The sequence below is a fragment of the Myotis brandtii genome, unplaced genomic scaffold, assembly GCF_000412655.1.
Source record: "Myotis brandtii unplaced genomic scaffold, ASM41265v1 scaffold1282, whole genome shotgun sequence".
Lineage (NCBI taxonomy): Eukaryota > Metazoa > Chordata > Mammalia > Chiroptera > Vespertilionidae > Myotis > Myotis brandtii.
The window spans coordinates 289,274-307,904 of NW_005354519.1; the positions used below are offsets into that span (position 1 = coordinate 289,274).

General features: G+C 43.8%; 1 long non-coding RNA gene across 1 annotated transcript; it reads left to right on the forward strand.

The window, feature by feature from the left end:
- Positions 1-5,066: 5,066 nt before the first annotated feature.
- Positions 5,067-14,677, forward strand: LOC106724978. The gene is made up of 2 exons (XR_001360801.1): positions 5,067-7,128; positions 7,250-14,677. It is a non-coding gene; the product is annotated as an uncharacterized LOC106724978 (long non-coding RNA).
- Positions 14,678-18,631: the final 3,954 nt, after the last annotated feature.

Genomic DNA, 18,631 nt, shown 5'->3' on the forward strand with positions numbered 1-18,631 from the left:
GCCCTGCAAGCTGCTTTAACCCTGACCCCGTTTCTGCTGCTTATGTCTCTGCGTCAGGAGAACGCGTCAGTGATCCTTTTCTTTCAAGTTGACACGTACAGTTAACACCAACTCAGGACTCGGGTCTTCTAGGCCTCCTGGTATAGTTCTCCTTGTCCTCGCTTGTTATGTTATAGAAGCTCAAATAGGAAGACAAAACCCAGCCAAGAGCAGTGTGAAGGGAGGCTCTGTGTTGGTTCCAGTCCAGAAATGCCTTCTGGTTTCCCTGCAGCAGGTCCGGCCTCAGCTTCCTCCTGTTTATACTGCCCATCCAAACGGTGTGACTTCAAGCTTCAGCTTTCACAGAATCTGTCCAGCGCCACAATGGAAAATCACATCTAAAGACCTAATTCAGAGAATGACGTCCAAGGAAAAACTCCGGTTTCTTCTCTCCCTTACAACTGTTTTCTGTATTGTCTTAGGTTATTAGCCTCCTCGAGCTTTTGAGCAAGGTGGTGAAAATTTAGTTGCTTATATCTTGAGATGTTTTCAGGGTGGCAGGTGGTAGCGGGGAGGGTGGAGGGGAATGTGGACAGGGAGGTTCCTGCAAAGGGAACAAACAAAAACAGGGAGGGCTCGGCCGGCGTGGCTCAGTGGTTGAGGTCATAGTTTGATTTCAAGTCAGGGCACTTCTGGTTGCGGGCTCGATCCCCATTGGGGGCTGCAGGAAGCAGCCGATCAATGATTCCCTCTCATCATTGATGTTTCTATCTGAAACATTGATGTTTCTCTCGCCTCTCCCTTCCTCTCTGAAATCAATAAATATATATTTAAAAAAAACAACAGGGTGGGAGTTGGGATGATGAAAGGAGGATGGGGTGGAAGCTGACTTTGCCATCTGCTTGGGAGGGTCTCCAGACCTGAGCTGCTGGCTGAGGCCCCCTGTCCTGAGAGCAGGAAAACATCATGTCAGGCGGGGACTCTGCCTTGGCCATTCTGAGTGACCATTCTGGAACCACCAATGGAGGTTTCTCAAGCTTCACTGTTGATTCTCCTTGCCCCTTTCTAGAATCTTCTTTCCTGCTTCTGCTGCCCATGGAGCATTTGGTGTAGTCTCTCCTCCCTACGGTGATTTTCCTGGTGCAGTAATTAACAGAGTGAGCTCCGAAGTTAGAGAGTTCAAATCCAGCTGTGACAGCTGCAGGTTATGTCCCCTCTCTCTCCTTTCCGCTGTCCCGTGATGTTGCTGTGAGGATTACCCAGAAACACACGGGACACACAGTATGATGGCTGTAGTGCTATAACGCTGTGAGCGGCCACTCCTGTGTGTCCTGGGAATACGGGCAGCTCTTGGGGCCGAATCTGCCCCATCCTTATTCTTCACGTCCCTCTTTCATTTTCTTCTGCCACTTACCAACTGCCGACCTTGGGCAGGTAACGAAATGTTCTATGCTTCACTTTCCACATCTGTCTGTCTGATCAGGGAAACAATGGTACCTGTCTCCAAGGGTTGTGATGCTGGTTAAAAGGAAGCCATTTAATGAATGTTCTAAATGAAGCCCTAAATATTTCAGGACAGTGCCTGGCATGGAGAAGGAACTCACGAATGGTGATTTATATTTGAGTGCAAACTGTTTTGTTTTTAACTGCGCCATGGCCACCATCTTGATCTGTCCAGGAGTGATCTCAGTGTAGGTAACAGATGAGAGAGATTCCTGGGGCAGGGAGACTCCTTCGGACATTGAACCTGTCAGAATTGTAGACCTGGTAAGCCACTAGCTGGGGTCACAGCTTTGACCCCAGCTACATAGTTGTGTAGTTAATAAGATGTGATTTTAATTTGCATTTCCTTGATAGCTAATGATGTTGAAGACGAGGTAGTGAAGACGAGGCCATGATCATGGAACACAAATACTCACATCGAGGGATATTTTAAGCAAATCTCTGTAAGTCCTTTAGAACATTTTTTACTTACATAGAGTTCATTCATATTTAATCCATTAAAAAACACTAGTTATGCCCAGCCAGTGTGGCTCAGTGGTAGAGCATCGACTTATGAACCAGGAGGTCATTGTTCAATTCCTGGTCAGGGCACATGCCCAGTTGTGGGCTCAACCTAGTGTGGGGCATTCAGGAGGCAGCCGATCAATGTTTCTCTCTCATCATTGATGTTTCTATCCCTCTCTTCCTCTCTTAAATTAATAAAAATATATTTGGAAAGAAAACTTAGTTATGAGTGATATTGTTATGTAAATAATATCATTTGCAACACAGTGGGTGCCCCATTGTTTAAAAATCCCACTTTTAAAAAGAAAAAGAGTATATATAATAGTCTACATATATATATATATACATATGCAGTTAGCATATGCATGGAAAAATTTGGGGGAGACTATATTCCAAACTGTTAATACTGGCATTTTCAGTGGATTGGGGAAAGGAATTACAAAAGACTATTTTATGCAATATATATTTCTAAATTGTCAGAACTTTAAAGTCATAATAACATGTTACTTCTTTATTACATCAGAATAGTTTAAATATGCATATTCCATTTATTAATATGTAAAAAGGGAGTGTGCATGCTCTCTTTAAAAGTATTGTCTTGTATGTGAAACAGACATAAGTATCTGGCCTGGAAGTTTAACTCCATCTCATCCACTCTACCCCAGGCATGCTGCAAACCTGCGGTGAGCGCAGACTGAGGCAGAAATATAGGAGTGGGAACCAGCTGACTGTGGTTGGGGCCCTCTGTAGTAGATGCCCTTGCTCTGCGCACTGGCTTCCTGTTTGCAGCTGCTCTGCTCATCAGGAGTCCACGTGACTTCACACTCTCCTCAGCTTTGATTCTCTCTGACTTTCCAGCTTCTACCTCTGAACGTGTGTCTTTTAGGGATCTTTGGCCTCTAAACTTCCACTTCTTGATCATGGTTTGACTTTCTTTGGTGTTCTGGCCCTGATTTCTTCATTATCTCTCCTGGCCCAGGCTTTCAGGCACCAGCAGCACCTCGCTAGCTCTGTGCAAGCAGCCCTGCCTGGCACAGCCTATGACACAACTCTATGGAAATTTCTAGATAGCTAAGAGGGGAGCTCTGAAGAAGTTAGTAATGTGACTTGGAAACTCCCTTCTGATTAAGATGACAACCGCAGTATTTGCAGGCAGACCAGTGATCTGTGGCCTTGGTTTTCATAGATTCGTCCAAGTTGTTGCACGTATGGACAGTCTGTACCTTTTTTATTGCTGAGTAGTATTCCAAGGTATAGATGTATCACTGTTTAACCATTCACCTGTTGAAGGATTATTGGGCTGTCCATTTTTTGACTATTACTACACATTGTTGTATAGGCTTTTGTGTGAACATAAATATCCGTTTCCTTGGGATAAATACCCAATAGTGCAATTGCTGAGTCATTAGGTAATTGCATGTTTAGATTTGTAAAAAAAAACAAAGAAATGTGTTCCAGAGTGGCTGTACCATTTCACTTTCCCTTCCACAATGTATGTGGTCTTGTGTTCTGCATCCTCTCCAGCACTTGGTGTTGTCACAATTTTTAGTTGTGTAGCATTAAGATGTGATTTTACTTTGCATTTCCCTGATGGCTAATGATGTTGAACATCTTTTCATGTGTTTTATTTGCCATACTTTCATAATTTCACTTATCTATGGCCAACCATGGTCTGAAAATATTAAATGGAAAGTTACAGAAAAGAATTTGTAAGTTTTAAATTGCATGCCGTTCTGAGTAGCGTGAGGAAATCTTGTGTTGTCTTGCTCTGTTACACTTGGGACGTGAATCATTGCTTTGTCCAGTGTCTCCACGCTGTATATGCTGCCTGTCCGTTAGTCATTTAGTAGCCAACAGGGTTATCAGATCAACTGTCACAGTATTGCATTGCTGGTGTTCAACTAACCCTTGATAATGACCCCAAAGGGCATGAGTAGTGGTGCTGGCAATTTGGATGTGCCAAAGAAGCCATTCAGTGCTTAAAGAGTGAAAAGTTGAAAGTTCTTGACTTAATAAGGGAGGAGAAAAAAATCGAATGCTGAGGTTGCTAGGATCTATGGTAAGAATGCATCTTCTATCCATGAAATTGCCTAAATTGTCAATTAAACTTCATCATAGGTATATATGCGTTGGAAAAATATATAGTATAAATAGGATTTGGTACTATTCTCGGTTTCAGGCATCCCCTGGGGACCTTGGAATGTATCTGCCTTGGATAAGTGAGGATTACTATATCCTCTTTGGGAAAATATCTGTTCAGGGCTTTTGTTCATACTTAACCATTTTTAAAAAGTTAATTCTATCCATAGAAAGTTCAGCCATTTGACTAACAGCTGTAGAAAGCACCATTTTACACATTTTAGCAACTTGTTGGGGGGTTAAAAAGACATATGCTGTGCCCTGCCCTCCAGCTTATTCCTCCATCAAACAATTAAAGGTATACTGCACTGATGGGGGCCAGGTTTCAAGATACCAATTGGACCACATTTTCTAGTGGTCAAGGTCACTGTGTGCGGTGAAAGTCATATGTCATACACTTGAATGTGGCGTTATCTCTGGTGGCAGAAGGAACGGGCTGCACCAGGGTCCTCTGTTGGGGTGGGCTTGCCCATCTGGTTTTCTCTCTCTTCCTCTCTGCATATACCATGTGGCAGCCTTATAGGTCTTCAGCCAGCTGGGGGAGGAATTAGACATTGAGTTTTCTCTCTAGCTTCTTCTCACCTTATTTGCTTTGAGTTTTTCCCTACCTGGCCCCTACCCAAACCTTTGATTGCCAGTCTGCATTCAGGCTCTGTGAGTACATAGCCTCTTCTCCATGGAAGTTTCTACCTATGGTGTCAGGGCATCCACCCCCCGCTTCCCCCCCAATGGCCCACCCACTTATCTCCTCATTCCCCCCGTACCATCTCTTCCTCTCCTGGGCTCACCAGCTGCCTCTGAAAAGCCTTTGGTCCAGTCAGAGGCCATGCTCTGCTCACATGGGTGCCAAGAAGCACCCAGAATTGCCCACTCCAGGATTATCTGCCCCTCCCCCACCATGTTAAAGGAAAAGGCACACACACACTCATGTTATTAAAATGAACTGTTTATATCATCTCAGCTGAGTCAATACATTATAATGTATTAAAATGGAAAGGTACAAAATTGAAATAAATACTTTCTGATTCATGTATAAATCTTTTTTTTTTGTCAAGATGACTTTTATCGTCAGTACATGTCACAAGAAAACATTTAAAATGACACTGAAACAATCATTTAAATCATGGTGCATGGAGGAAAAAGGTAAAGAAAATAACTTTTGGCTTGTTTTGGCATGAGACCTTGATACGATTTGGGTTCCCCAAAACCACGTGAAGGGTGGTAAAATAGAAATGCTCAAAACTGACTTAAAAAAATAAACAGGCTTTACAAAAACCCTCTTTGTGATTAACCCAGCCACTTCTCTACATGGTCTGCGCTTACAGTAGATACATTCATTATTGTCCATGGGAAGACAGCAACTGCCTTTCGTTTTAAAGAGCTTGGTGGAGAGGCTGAAGAAATACGCTGCAGCTGAAGGTGGGGAGAATGCTCAGGAGAACAAAAAGTCTAGATGGTCCTCAGGAATGGCACCGAGAGTGAGGGGGTGCGGAGGGTCTCTGGAACAAGAGGTGGAAGGGAGGGAGCGTGAGGAGTCCAGATCTGAAGCAAAGCAAGTCTGAAGGTCGTCAGGAGTGACAGTGTGGGGTGGGGATCTCTCCATCCGAGCAGTTCTGGGTTTACCCTCAACCTGGGAACATTTCTGGTTCAGCAAGAGGGGCTGGGACTCTCCTCAGGCACAATAGCAGGGGGAAGACGGGACAGGTATAGCGCTTCACAATGAATGCCACCAAAGGGGCTTTCTCTTCGGGTTCTGACTGCTTATTAGGTGGTTGTTAAGGCAATAAGGACTTGAGCAAACTAGAAGTTAAGGGCAGCTAAATTCAGCCAGATTGAAGGTAAACAAAAGGTGAGAAGAAGTCCCTTTCTCCTCAGCTACCTTTCCCCCCAAGCACAGGAGGCCCCGGAATTTACAGTACACGAGTAGCAGAGGGCGTGCCCTTTGAAAGGCTCCATGGAAAAGAAGGCTCTTCCCTGACTTGGGGCAACTTGACTGAAGTTTCTACTCTCCAGACTCTCTTTCCCAAGGTCCTCTCAGGAGGGCAGGCTGTGGGCACCCAGCTGTTGAGTCAAAAGTGGCAGCACCTAGGTTTGTGCAGAGTTGGGGCAAGTCCTTTGCTATAGACTATCTGGCCCATCTCAAAAACCTTGAACACCACGCATCCTGGAAAGCCAGGCCTGATGCTCACAGGTCCCAGTGAGACTTGTGTTCGGCTGGAGGCAGGACTAGCCAGGGCTCAGTAATGTTCCCCCCACATCAGATAAAATGACAGCTGCAAAGCCCATGAGAATGTGAGGTCCTTGCAAGGCTTGTGAGCCCCTGAGTGGGCCCTTAAAGGAATGAAAGAAGCTCCTTTGACTTAACTCAACTCACAGGAAATACAAAAGACTGAACAAAATAGATGGAAGACACGTTTCCCTTCTCCTTGTACTGGAGTGAAGGAGACGGGCCTCAGGATGCTATGGGAAGGATAAACCTTGAGAGTGGCCTGCCATTCTGAGTAGACTTCTGGCAGGATCCTGGGTGCTATGCCTGCCGAGGCCCTAGAATTGAAGAACTGGCTCTGAGGCCATTGCTAAAAGGTACAACTACTTACTCCAGCAAATGACCCACATGTGAGCTCAATGAATAAGATAGACATCCCTTTCATCCTGTGGTCTAGATAGCAGTCTAATGCAAGAACTCTCCATGAGATGCCTGGGGCTAAGGATGCAATGGCTGTGCTCTAGTTACTCAAGACCACCTCAAAAAGGGGCAGTCATGGGGCCAATATGTGATGAAGCAGAAATGCCAGTTGTAATGGCCAGCTGTCTGGGGACCAGTGCCCTGCCTGACCTTTCTCTGATTGAACCTGTCTTGCTTTGGTCCTAAGAAAAGTGAGCAACATTCCATCCAGGAATCCAAGGGTTACAATACGAGATCCATAATGAAGCAAATACGATCATCAAGCTGTGGGCATATAGATGAAACAAGACAGGCCATGAGCTGAAGTCGATTAGTAGGTCTGCGGGACTTCATTGTACAAGTCTACTTTAATGTGTTCAAATATCTGTTTTTGAAATCGTCCACAGTACAAAACAAGGTTCCTTGGACATTATGTAGAGAGCTGAAGTCGATTAGTAGGTCTACGGGACTTCATTGTACAAGTCTACTTTAATATGTGTTCAAATATCTGCTTTGAAATCATCCACAGTACAAAACAAGGTTCCTTGGACATTATGTAGCTTCATCCCTCATTTGACAGACAGACCCCCATGGCAAAGTGCCCAAAGTCACACAGGGAGTTACTGCAGAGCCAGTACTGGAACACAGAACTCTCTCTGCAGGGATTAGGATATTTTGTTGGATTTTTACATTCTTAAATCAATGTCAAGTTCTTCAGCTCTGCTCTTCCCGTTGGGCAAGCAGGATTTTTTAAAACCCTGCCAATGAGCCTCAAAAAAATATAACAGCAACAGTACCCATAAAGCCACAAGGGGGCGCTTTCCCCCCAGTGCTCTCTTCAGTCCCAACATTTCAAAGGGAGACCGCCAACCCCAACCCCTAAGGTTTAACTTTAATGGAATAAAGCAGTCACTGTAACCGCTTCTTCAGGGTAACCATCACCAGGAAGAGCATTTAGTTTCCTTTCTGGGCCCCTGGTTGTGTTCCCTTTTCTCTGGAGCCTGATTGAGGGCCTAGTGCAGGAGGAGCGCGTCCAATTTATGACAAGCGTAGGGGTGATAAGGGCCAGAATCACAGCCACTTCAGGACCTAAAGCCCTTTAAAAATCTTTAACTCTGGTTACTTGATCTTTTTAGAGAAAGAGCACTGTAATATCACTGGAATCAAAGACTTTTCTCTATTTAATAAGAAAAAGACATTTAAGTACTGGAGGCTGAGGGGAAAGGGAGGCAGGACTCGCTGGGTCCTTCTCAGTGATGACACTAATAGGGAATCAAGGGGCCTCGCTAGCAAGGAGTTTTTCCAAAGAAAAACAGACCAGATAAGCCAGGTGCTTCTAAGTTCCTGTGAGGGGAAGGTGAGGTCAGGAGGCTTGCGCTGAATTTAGAAGAATGACACCCAAGGAAGTTCCCGGAGCCACCATTTAGTATGAGGAAAACACACCTCGGGCTCTGGTGACTCAGTTGAGATGAAAGTTAGCAGAGAGAGATGCATATTTTTTTTAAAAAAAAGGAGACGGAGGAATTTATGGTAAAATTATGAAGACGTGCTTTGACTAAAAAGTTTTGGACTTTATGAAATAGACCATTAAAAGGAGCTGTGGAATATTCTTCTGGAGAGATCAGGTGCCTTGGGAATGGAAGACACCCAAGAAACTTGGAAAGGCAGAAGGAGAGATGGGGTGGCTGGGTGGATGGACAGAGCACTCCAATTATTTAGAAAAACCTATGCTAGCAAGAGAGTTAGTAAGAGCAGGCTATAGATGTCAATTTTGCTGCTTCTTATCCTAATTGTTCCTCCATGTTCTTCAAAAATACAGGTAAATAAGACATCAGCTCAGTTTTTATTCAAAATCCGAACCCTCGTAACTTGGCTTACAGAGAGCTGAGCTGGAGTGGGGGCAGTATATATGTTGTGTCCACAGTGAGAAAGCAAACGCTTCTCTTTCCCACGGACTCCTATAAAACATGAGGTTCACCATGTCTGAATTTCACGAATTAGAAGAGGGACTCTGCACTAGTGGGCCTAAGGAGAGGGATAGAAGAGCACTGTGATGCAGGATCGGATTCTGGCTCTGCTCATTTCTAACCGTGCTTCTTCAGGAAAATTGCTTCATCTCTCTCTGGGCTTTGGGTTCCTCATCTGTAAAGGGAGGAGACTGGTCCACAAGAGCCTTAAGATCCTCTCTGACATTCAGAATCTGTGGTTCTAGAGACGTGAGTATCAGTCTGGACTAGACACAAGGTAGGGGCTGAATTCTAGGATCATAGTGTCTACTAGCCTTGCATCCAAAAAGAATAAATCTTGCTTCTGGAGAGAGTGAGTAAATTTTCTAATGGGTCTCTTGGGAGTCCTGACTAATGTCACTGGGAAGGGGTGGGGAAGAGGCTCACGTCAAATAAGGTCACGTTCATGCTGCTTCATCTGGTAAATTCTGGCCTTGGAAGAGCCAGGCAGGAGTGGAGCAGTACCTGCCATGTCTCTGGAGTCCTGCCCCTTTACAGTCAACCTTGACTCTGAGGAAAAGTAACAAGTGCCATCAAACCTAATGAAAATTTCAATATATTTTGAAAGATGTCCACTAGCAATGGTCAGTAGTGAGATCAATGCTATGGTCACATACATCCCAGGATGAAGGGCCCATGACAAGATGCTTGTGAAGCATTTGAGCTCTGAGGTCTTCCCTCTTAAGAGTGAGAAAGGCAGTACGTGTTCCACCTTGTTGGCTGTCAGGATTGACCTCTCACTGCAGAACCAAGGAGCCTGAAGACCTTGAAGGACTGCTCTGTCTCCAGATTTGAGGAGGAAGCAAAGACCTATTTGGAGACAGGTGCACTGTTTCTGCCAAAAGACCAGTGTCTGCAACACCACGAATACTGAGAATACAGGTGCTTCTGATATGAACTGTGTATGTTGCTTTGAAGCAAGGTGGGGTGCACCTATCAGAGGTTTTGTTGGGAAAATGTAAAATAGACAATTTCATGTGTCTAAGGCCCATGGATTCTGACTCCAGGGGAGAGAAGCTCAATTCCACTCACCAGAAATATTGTCTACCAACCCCACCTCCTTCCCAGCTGTGCAGAAGCTACCTAGCCGAAGAGACAACTTTGGATGCTAGGGCACTCTCACACCAGAATAGCTGGTGCCTTTTCAACTATGTCTTTCTCCTGAGCAGGCCCAGATGTCCTGCGGAGGAATGAGGATGCTTCCAGCATGGTCTGCAAACACACAGCAATGAACCTCTTAGGTAGTTAAAGACCCACTCTTGCTCTAAGTGCATTGAAGACTCAAGAAAGCATAGTTGCCCTCCCCCTGCAAAAATGTTTTCACTTCCTCATCTTACATATGGTGAAACTGGGGCACAAGGAAGGACAAATAATTTTTCTGCAGCTCTCATATTGACCTAGTGACACACCTGGGAGGAAAACTCAGGATCTCTCTCTCTCTCTCTCTCTCTCTCTCTCCTTCAATATCTTCCATTACCTTTCTGCTTAATTCACATTTAAAGTCTGTCTGCTTGCCTATCTATCTATACTATATTATATGTACTATTATGTATAAAATATAAATAATTCTTAGATTTCTGCTTAACTTCCTGTCCTTTCTCCTCCTTTGTATAACTAGGTTTTTTGGGGAGGATGGGGGGGAAAGTTCCGTGGGAAGGGAAAACCACAGTACTGCTCAAAGGAATAGACCTCTGGAAGGAGAGATGACAGCCTTTGTCTATGGGGCAGGTGGAGGTGGGGGGGCTTCAGATCTGGACTGTACAGCAAATTAAATGGAACACAACTCAACGGAAATTGGCAATGGAGACATCTGTGCCAGACGAAGTGAACTTCCACAACCTGGTTTTAAGGAACAGTCAATACAATAGAGATAGATAGATACACTATGTTGAATCTTGAGTAATAAAACAAGTTATCAATAGAGTTATGCTAACATAAAGACGGACATCATAGGGAATAGTCTGGTCAACAACCAATCACCATTAGAATCAAAAAGTAAACCGGCCTTTTCACTGAGTACCTCCACGACGTTTCTCAATGCACTAAGCACATTTTAACCATGCAAAAATACACAAACATCTTAACTAGGTTGTTTTTGTTTTGTTTTTTTGTAAAAAAAATCAAACACCAACATTATGCATTTTTGTTAATTATATTGGTTAAAGTAACAGCCAGTGGCTGCCAAATATCAGATACATCATATACATATTTTTATACAGAATCCGGACAACACAACATTACACATCAGAGAGAGAAAGAGAGAAAAAGAGAAAGATATTATTTGTTCCTTTGTGGGTTTGTTGTTGTTGTTCAGTAAAAAAAAAATATGAGAAGCAATGCTAAGAAGGAAAACACTTCAACAAGTTAGGAATACATAGGGAGGATTGCTAACCAGAAATACAGGAGGAAAAGAGTTCATAGTTAGGTCTGTGTCTAGAATTTTCTTCACTAAGAAACAAAAGAGCACAACAGGTGTATTGGTTTGGAAAAGCAGAAAGAGCGATAACATCATGCTGTCTGGGTCCAGCACGTTTCCAGCAAGAAGAAAAAAAAATCATAATCACAAATTAATTTCACAAGTTTTGTTTTCAAAAATGTCCTCCCTTACCCAGGAAGCTGGGTAGTGCACGGGTGGGGACAGCTCAGTTTAGACAGTCCTTGGCAAAGGTTTGGCCAAAACCGTTGGCCTCAAATTAGTTGGAGATATGAGCTGTTTGTGGGAATTCGCGCAATGAAATGTGACGTCGGCTTGCTCCAGTCTAGGCAAGTTTTCCCGTTGCCAGCCAGTGGTCTGGTGGAGGAAGGACACAACCCCGTGACAGGCTCTGCTAGCCAGGCCCCAGTCCTGCCCCTTAAACATTTGGCATCAACACAATCCTAAGAATTCAACCTGGAAAGAAACAAGACCTTGAACACAAGCTATGGAAGCACTACCATGGTCACGGCTAGATACAAAAATGTGAAAATTCAGATGTAATCAAAAATACAAAATCAGTTTCAATAAGGTTTGCTTTTTTTTTTTTGTTAACCATTACAGTGCAAGGTTTTTCAAATTACAGTAGAAGTTATGTGTCTGCTTACAGTAACTAGAATAAGTAGCTGATTTTGTTCTGCTCGAGTCAGAGGTCCCTGATAAGTGAGAATGCACCAATCTGAAATCAACCCAGCACAAGAAATGGATATGCAAACACAAACACAGTTCACTACGGTCTTTAAACCTTCAAACAGCAACAAAAGAATGGTGCCATTTGGACAACTCATTAGCACGAGGTCCTTCCTCCATTAAAAATTAATAATAAATACATGGTATTAAAATTCCAACAAGAAAAGGACTGGAAATCTGGGGCTGAAGGGTGGAGTATCTGAAGGGAGTCTTCCCATCTCACTGAGCTTTCGCATTGTTCTTAAAAACAAAGAGCAGTGTGTCAGCGTGAGCCCCTTTGGGCAATGCTGCTTTGTGCTTTGGCTCCCCATCCCAGGAAACCAGGATGAAGCTCACGGCCCATTGTGCCATCTAGATCACCCCCAGGAGGGGAAAATGGAACTATTAAACCAGAACTGGGGGCCCAAAGCGGGCAAGGACTGGGGAGCCTACATCTGGCAAAAGGATGGCCCTTGTCAAGGCCATTGTGCCTCTCAGAGCCTCGGATTCTGCCAAGGATGGCGAGAACAGAGTCAGGAACCCCAGATTACATCTGAGAAAAAGCGCCATCATTCCTTCAGAGCCATTGGTTTGGGAGTGGGCAAGAGGCTGAAAGAGAGCAATGTGGCTAAATGAAGTGACCAGGTAACAGTCTTCCTAACCATGCTGTGGGACATGAAGAGAAAGCAAGGGTGAACAAGGATTCATCCTCTTTTGAGATTCGTAAAGCCAACCAGTCTGGGATGGGTTAGGAGGTGGGCAAGACCCACTGGAGAGCCTCAGGAGTCCTCTCTGTGTTCAGGGGAAGGAGTGGAGCATGGGGGTTGGCCACCTTGACATCAAGCCAGAATGCTGTGGAGGCCACACTGAGCTCCTATTCTTCACACAGCCCCTCTCTAGCCCCTTCCTGGTGCCCAAACCCACAAAAACCACTCTGACCCATTTGACTGCCCCCTTATTTAGTCCCTCTGAGTGCCTCCTAACGGTGGGGGCAAACTCTTCCCAGGTTTGCTTACATTGAAAAGGGACTATTTAGACAGCCAGGGGTTGTTATCTAGGGCCTGGGATCCGCCAGGGCTGCATAAGTGTGGGTAGCACCCTCTCCCATTCCTCTGGGATGTGGCCAGGTGGTTGGATCCACCTGCCTCACACAAAGGACCTGCATAGGTGAACAAACCCTTTACTCACACCTACACCCTGAGAAAGGGAAGAAACAAATTCCTTTGCCATGTTGGAAAGCTTTCCTGCCTTTGAAATAGAGTGAGGTGCTATGAGCCCAGTTGGCGCTAAATTATTTGGTTATAATCTGGCCATTGGAGGAAATATGGGCTTCCTCTATTACAATACACTTAAACTGCTGGACAGCAACAACAAAAAAGAGGTTAGACTAGGAAGCAAAAAAAAATTACCTTCAAGATCTATATTTTGAGTATGCTTATTAGGATGGTGAGAAATTGGCTTCATGCTTTCTTTGAAAGCAAGAACAAACTATAGTTGAATTAACTTAGGAGATGTTCATCTTTGATTTAAAGAAGATCTCCCTGGGTTCTTACGCTCATAAAATTAAGATGGGTTCAAAGGCGAGGAGATAACTTTTTTTCTCTTAGTGGTTCAAAGTTCACAGTCCGGAGGCAACTCAGAGCTCCATAGATGTTATGTTGGATGACTAGATGTACTGATGACAGACATTTAGGATGGGAAGGGACTTTGGGGAATGTCATCTTCAGGTTGCAGAAAAGTTAACTGTGCTTGAGCTGGTGTATGGGTTGGTGATGGATCCAGTGCTCCTGCTGCTGCACCTGGATTTCAGAGGGTCGTGACCTGGCTCGGAGGGGAGCAGGTGTGGAGGCCAGTTCTCCATGGTCCTGTGATGCAACAGCATAGCTTCCATGCTGTCACTCAGCCATGCCTAGAGAAAAGTGCTAGATAAACCACTGGTGAACTTTTAGTGGTCCAGTTTGTTGAACTGAACTAGGAGATTAAGGAATCAGTAATATTTCTTAAAGATTAAAACCCCACTAATTCTCATCACTGTGAAACAGTGAGGATTTAAAACTACCACCTATTGACATAATCTGTAGCCATAAAACTTACTTGGAAATTAGCATGTAGTGTTTTGGAAAAGTGATGAATACAATAGATGTGATATGTCTTAACTTCAGAAACTCTTTTGATAACTCACCTCAAGACATATCTCAACATTCACCATGAGAATTTTTCTTAGGGGGAATTAAAATTTCATTGTTGGCCTACAGAGGCCTTATAGCAGTGTTCTTCAGGGATTGGTGCAGGAATTCTCATTTTATAGGGAATCTTTGGAGGTTTTTTGACTGATACAAGGCTGTGTTTACCCCATGTCATACTATTGTGCCCCATTTCTCTCTTGGCTGCTCCTAAGAGAATGTCCTTATCTTTTATTCTCTGTAACCAATGTATATGTTCATAGCTTATTGCTTAACCTGTAACTCTGTAAGTCTATAAACTCAGGATGGAGGCATGTGTTCTGTGGACATAAAGAAATGATGGTTAAAAACAATAGCTAAGATGCTGGGCTTCAGGACTTTCATGTCTCCAGGAGGCAAGACAGTAAAGGGGTCTGCTATGTTTGTGTCCCCCCAAATTCATATGTTGAAGCCCAAATCCCCAATGTGGTGGTATTTAGAGGTGGGGTCCTTGAGAGATAATTGGGCTTAGATAAGGTCACGAGGGTGTAGTCCCCATAATGGGATTAGTTCCCTTATAAGAAGAAAAGACCAGAGCTCTCTCTTTTCACATTTGAGGATATAGCAAGAAGGCATCCATCTACAAGCCAGGAAGAGACCTCTCACTAAACACCAAATCTGGTGGCCCCTTGATCTTGGACTTCCCAGCCTTCAAAACTGTGAGAAATAATTGTTGTTTAAATCATCTGGTCTATGGTATTTTGTTATAGAAGCCTGAACTGACTAAGACAGAGTCCATTCCTAAATTCCTGCATCACTTTACGTAAGTCTCCAGATGGAGGTCACCATGTTTTCTTTCTAGAGCAATCTATCTGAAGGAGAGAGGAATCTGCCCATTACTCTCCTTTCTCTCTTCCTTTCTTTCTGGTCAAGCAATATTTTCTAAGAGAGCATTGCTTTTGAGAAGGGCTCCTGTGATCTTGCAAGAAGTATCTGCTAAAAATGGCTGCTAAGATATTGGTGCACATTGGGGGTTACTTTTAGGGAAAAGAGAGGACACTCTTTAGGGGACACCTTGTGTTAAGGTCCTAAAGTGAGGGTATGCTATTCATGAAGAATGCTCAGCAGTCCTTCAGAAACACAGGAGAGCTCACAATATCCCATGTAATCTCCTCTTCCTTTGAGCTCAAAGACCTATATCTGAACTGATAGTTTCAACACTTGATGTACAGGTTTTAGCTCCCTTACCAGACTGTGAATTGCTTGAGGACAGGGTCTAGTCAAGTGCCTAGGAGATTCTCTGGTTGAATAATGAGTAAAGTAAGAAGATTAAATTAATGAACAGAATGAAAATGGACTGGGCATGATGAGTTCAAGAGTCTGACTGAGCCTTTGGTTCTCAAGGGAGAAGATCTCCTTTAACATTGGGAGAAATTGCCTCGGCTTTGACAGCTGGCATCAGACAAAGCGAAGTCCTTACAAGTTTCCTGGGACAAAGTTAGAGCCAGAGTTCTCCCAGTAATTCAGGTCAGTCATGTGGAGTCAGTAACTCTTGTTAGATGCAGAACTTTGCTGTTTGGTTTCTTTTTAATACCTTGAGCTCCCCAAAACAATGATGTCAATCAATGTCCTGGTTCCTTCTCTACCACATGGATGGATCCTACCCAAAGAGCCTCCTGGGACAAATCAGAGAAACAATAATTGACTTAAAAATTAAGTTCTCATAGGATATGTGTTTTTTTCCCCAGAGAAAAATCACTGGAAATCAGGTAAAGAGCTTCTTTTCCATTTGTTGGACTCAAGCTGACACCTTAGGGCTCCTGCTCTTAGGCCATCTCAATGTGAGTAGTTTACACAGGTCAAGCCATTTGGGGCTACTGCCGGCCTACATAAATATATGAAATTTAGAAGTGAACTCTCAATTAGGCAGCAGGAAGAAAAGGAAGGTAAGATGCCCCCACCAATTTAAACGAGGGGAGGATGCATGGTCAAGTGTGATGGTAAAGGCAGGGGACTTTCAATCAAGACACCTGAGCCTATAGCATGGTTTTGTCTTTCAGTAATCAAGGGAAGTTGGGCAAATCATTCAACCTCCTTAGTCTCATTTTCCTCCTCTTTGAAATAAAGATCTATATTAAATCCCTATAGAAAATAGCGTTACTATAAAAAATAAGTTAGATAACCTAAATAAGAAATTATACAGAAAAGCACAGAGCAAACTGTTTGGCCTGAAGCAAGTGCTGAGTAATTATAAGCTAAGTTTGAGATGAATGATGCTTTAGGCAACACATCCTTAAGCAGACAAGGTGGAGTATGAGGTACATGGGAGCCTGTGAGTGCCTGGGCATCACCATCAGCCTGGGGTGCAGAGGCAGTCAGGCTCAGAGAACCACAGCTGGTGTGAGGTAAAGGAAATGCTCAACATTTAATCATTGGAAGCTTGGAGCTAAAAATGACTTGTGCAAAATAGAAGCTCACCTTTTCTGAACGGATGCTGAGTTGATATGGTTAGTTTGTTGGCATAAGGGATGCAGGCACTCACCATCCCTCCCATTCTGAAAAGGTTCCATGCCATGAATTGGCAACAACAGATGCATTTTATGGAGGTTAAAGAGAGAATGACTGTAATGGAGCAAATCGAGGTATCTGAGGGATTCCAATTGGGAGGCCAAGCCTATTTGTTGTATTAGTAGGTTCTAATGCTCAGAACTAGCACTCCCTGCATTTCCACATAGACATGCTGAGAACCTGAGTCTATTGCAAAGGCCAGGCCACACTTTAAATGGGAAATATGGGTGGGTTCTCCTGCTTGCCCTGCATCAAATTAAGTTGAAGAATGTGTGGGACAATGTGTGTAGGGCTGAGGGAATTGGGAGGGCATTGGGGAAAGGGTCAGAAAAAATTTTTTGACATCCTTTTCTATATACTCTTTTCACAGTCTCTGAAAAGGGCTGGGACCACTGTACTAATTATAGGAGAAATCAGGACTCTCCCCAAAACCCCAAAAGAGTGCCCGTTAGAATATATTGTACTCATAGTGACCAGCTGCTAGGCTGCTACGAAGAGTGTTCAGAGCTGACTGAGGTCTGCAGGGCTTGACTTGCTCTGGGAGGCTGCAATGGTCTTAAATATTCATGAAGGTCTGCCTGACCAGGGTTGAACTAAACATTATTAAGAAACAGAGACTGGGCTCCTTTGTGTCTCTTAGGCAGCTTTGGGCTTCAAGAAATTCCATTCATTATTCAAGTCTTCCTCCCCTTTGCCCCTGAGAACTCAGTGGTCTCTGAAATTGAACCTGGAATGGCCAACTGACACCTTCCCATCCTTTGATTTACCCTCACTGATGGAGATATACAAATCATCACTATTTTAGGACCTCCTTCCTCCTGACTTCCAAGATGCGGGGAGGACCAGGGGAATGGGAGTGAGGCACAACAAAACTTCAGGGAACTGAACTTTGAGCCAAGGCATGACCATGAACACCAGCCCAGCTCTAATAGTCTGCAAAGTCTGTGAAGATGGAGTGGTTATCCACAAGGGGGAGCATTCTTTGGATCACCAAAAGAAGAGAAACTGATTGTAGCTTGAAAGACTTATTCTTTCAATAAGGTTGGGTGAATGTTAACAGACAGTGAAAGACACAGTATGGCTTAAGTATGTGATTCTGGAAATTGCCTTGCTTTCTCATCAGAAAGCAATCAACACCTTAAGTGAATGAATGATGTGACATGACTGTAGGTATGGCCAACCCAATTCACCCATCTTCACACATCCTATGTATCCTTCAAAACCCAACTGGAATGCCAGTCTTTTTAAAGTCTTCCTTTAAACCTCCACTTAAAAGTATTGCTTCCTGTTTTGGGTGTGCTTAGCATCTTGCACCTCGCTTAGGGCTCCGTTTTTCCTGTATTATAGTTATTTATGTACATTTCTCACCTCTCATATTTAATTCCTTCAGGACTGTATCATCTTTAGAGCCTCTACAGTTCTAGCCCTGCACTTGACACAGTAGGTGTTCAATAAATATTTGATAGCCAAGTGACTGACTCAATTTGAAGTAGGAATAATAAAAATAATTCATCATCTGCCACCTTGTTCTTCCAAGGAGGGTCAGTGCATGGCAGACCCGGCCTGAGAGGTCCAAGGTCAAAAGTCTCTACAATGGCTGTACCACAGCTCAAATTCAGGATGAGAGAAATTCTTGTATCATTTGCAAGTCTGTACAATGGCTCTCTCAAATTCAGGATGAGAGAAATTCTTGTATCATTTGCCACATCCTATTGAAATACCATATATCTTCTGCTTCTGATCTCAGAGTTTCCCCAGGCATAGAATTTGTTCTTGTCTTGAAGCAGGGCACCCAGAAAGCAGGTAGGGGGTCAGGAACAGATTCCAAATAGAGATTCCCCCCTGAAGTTCAAGAGCAATTAACAACGAATGGGACTGAGAACACCTATCTAGAATGATCACATGCCAGGACAGTGCCTTCACCCTTCAAAGGAGACAGAGAAATCTCCAGAGAAATCTTAGT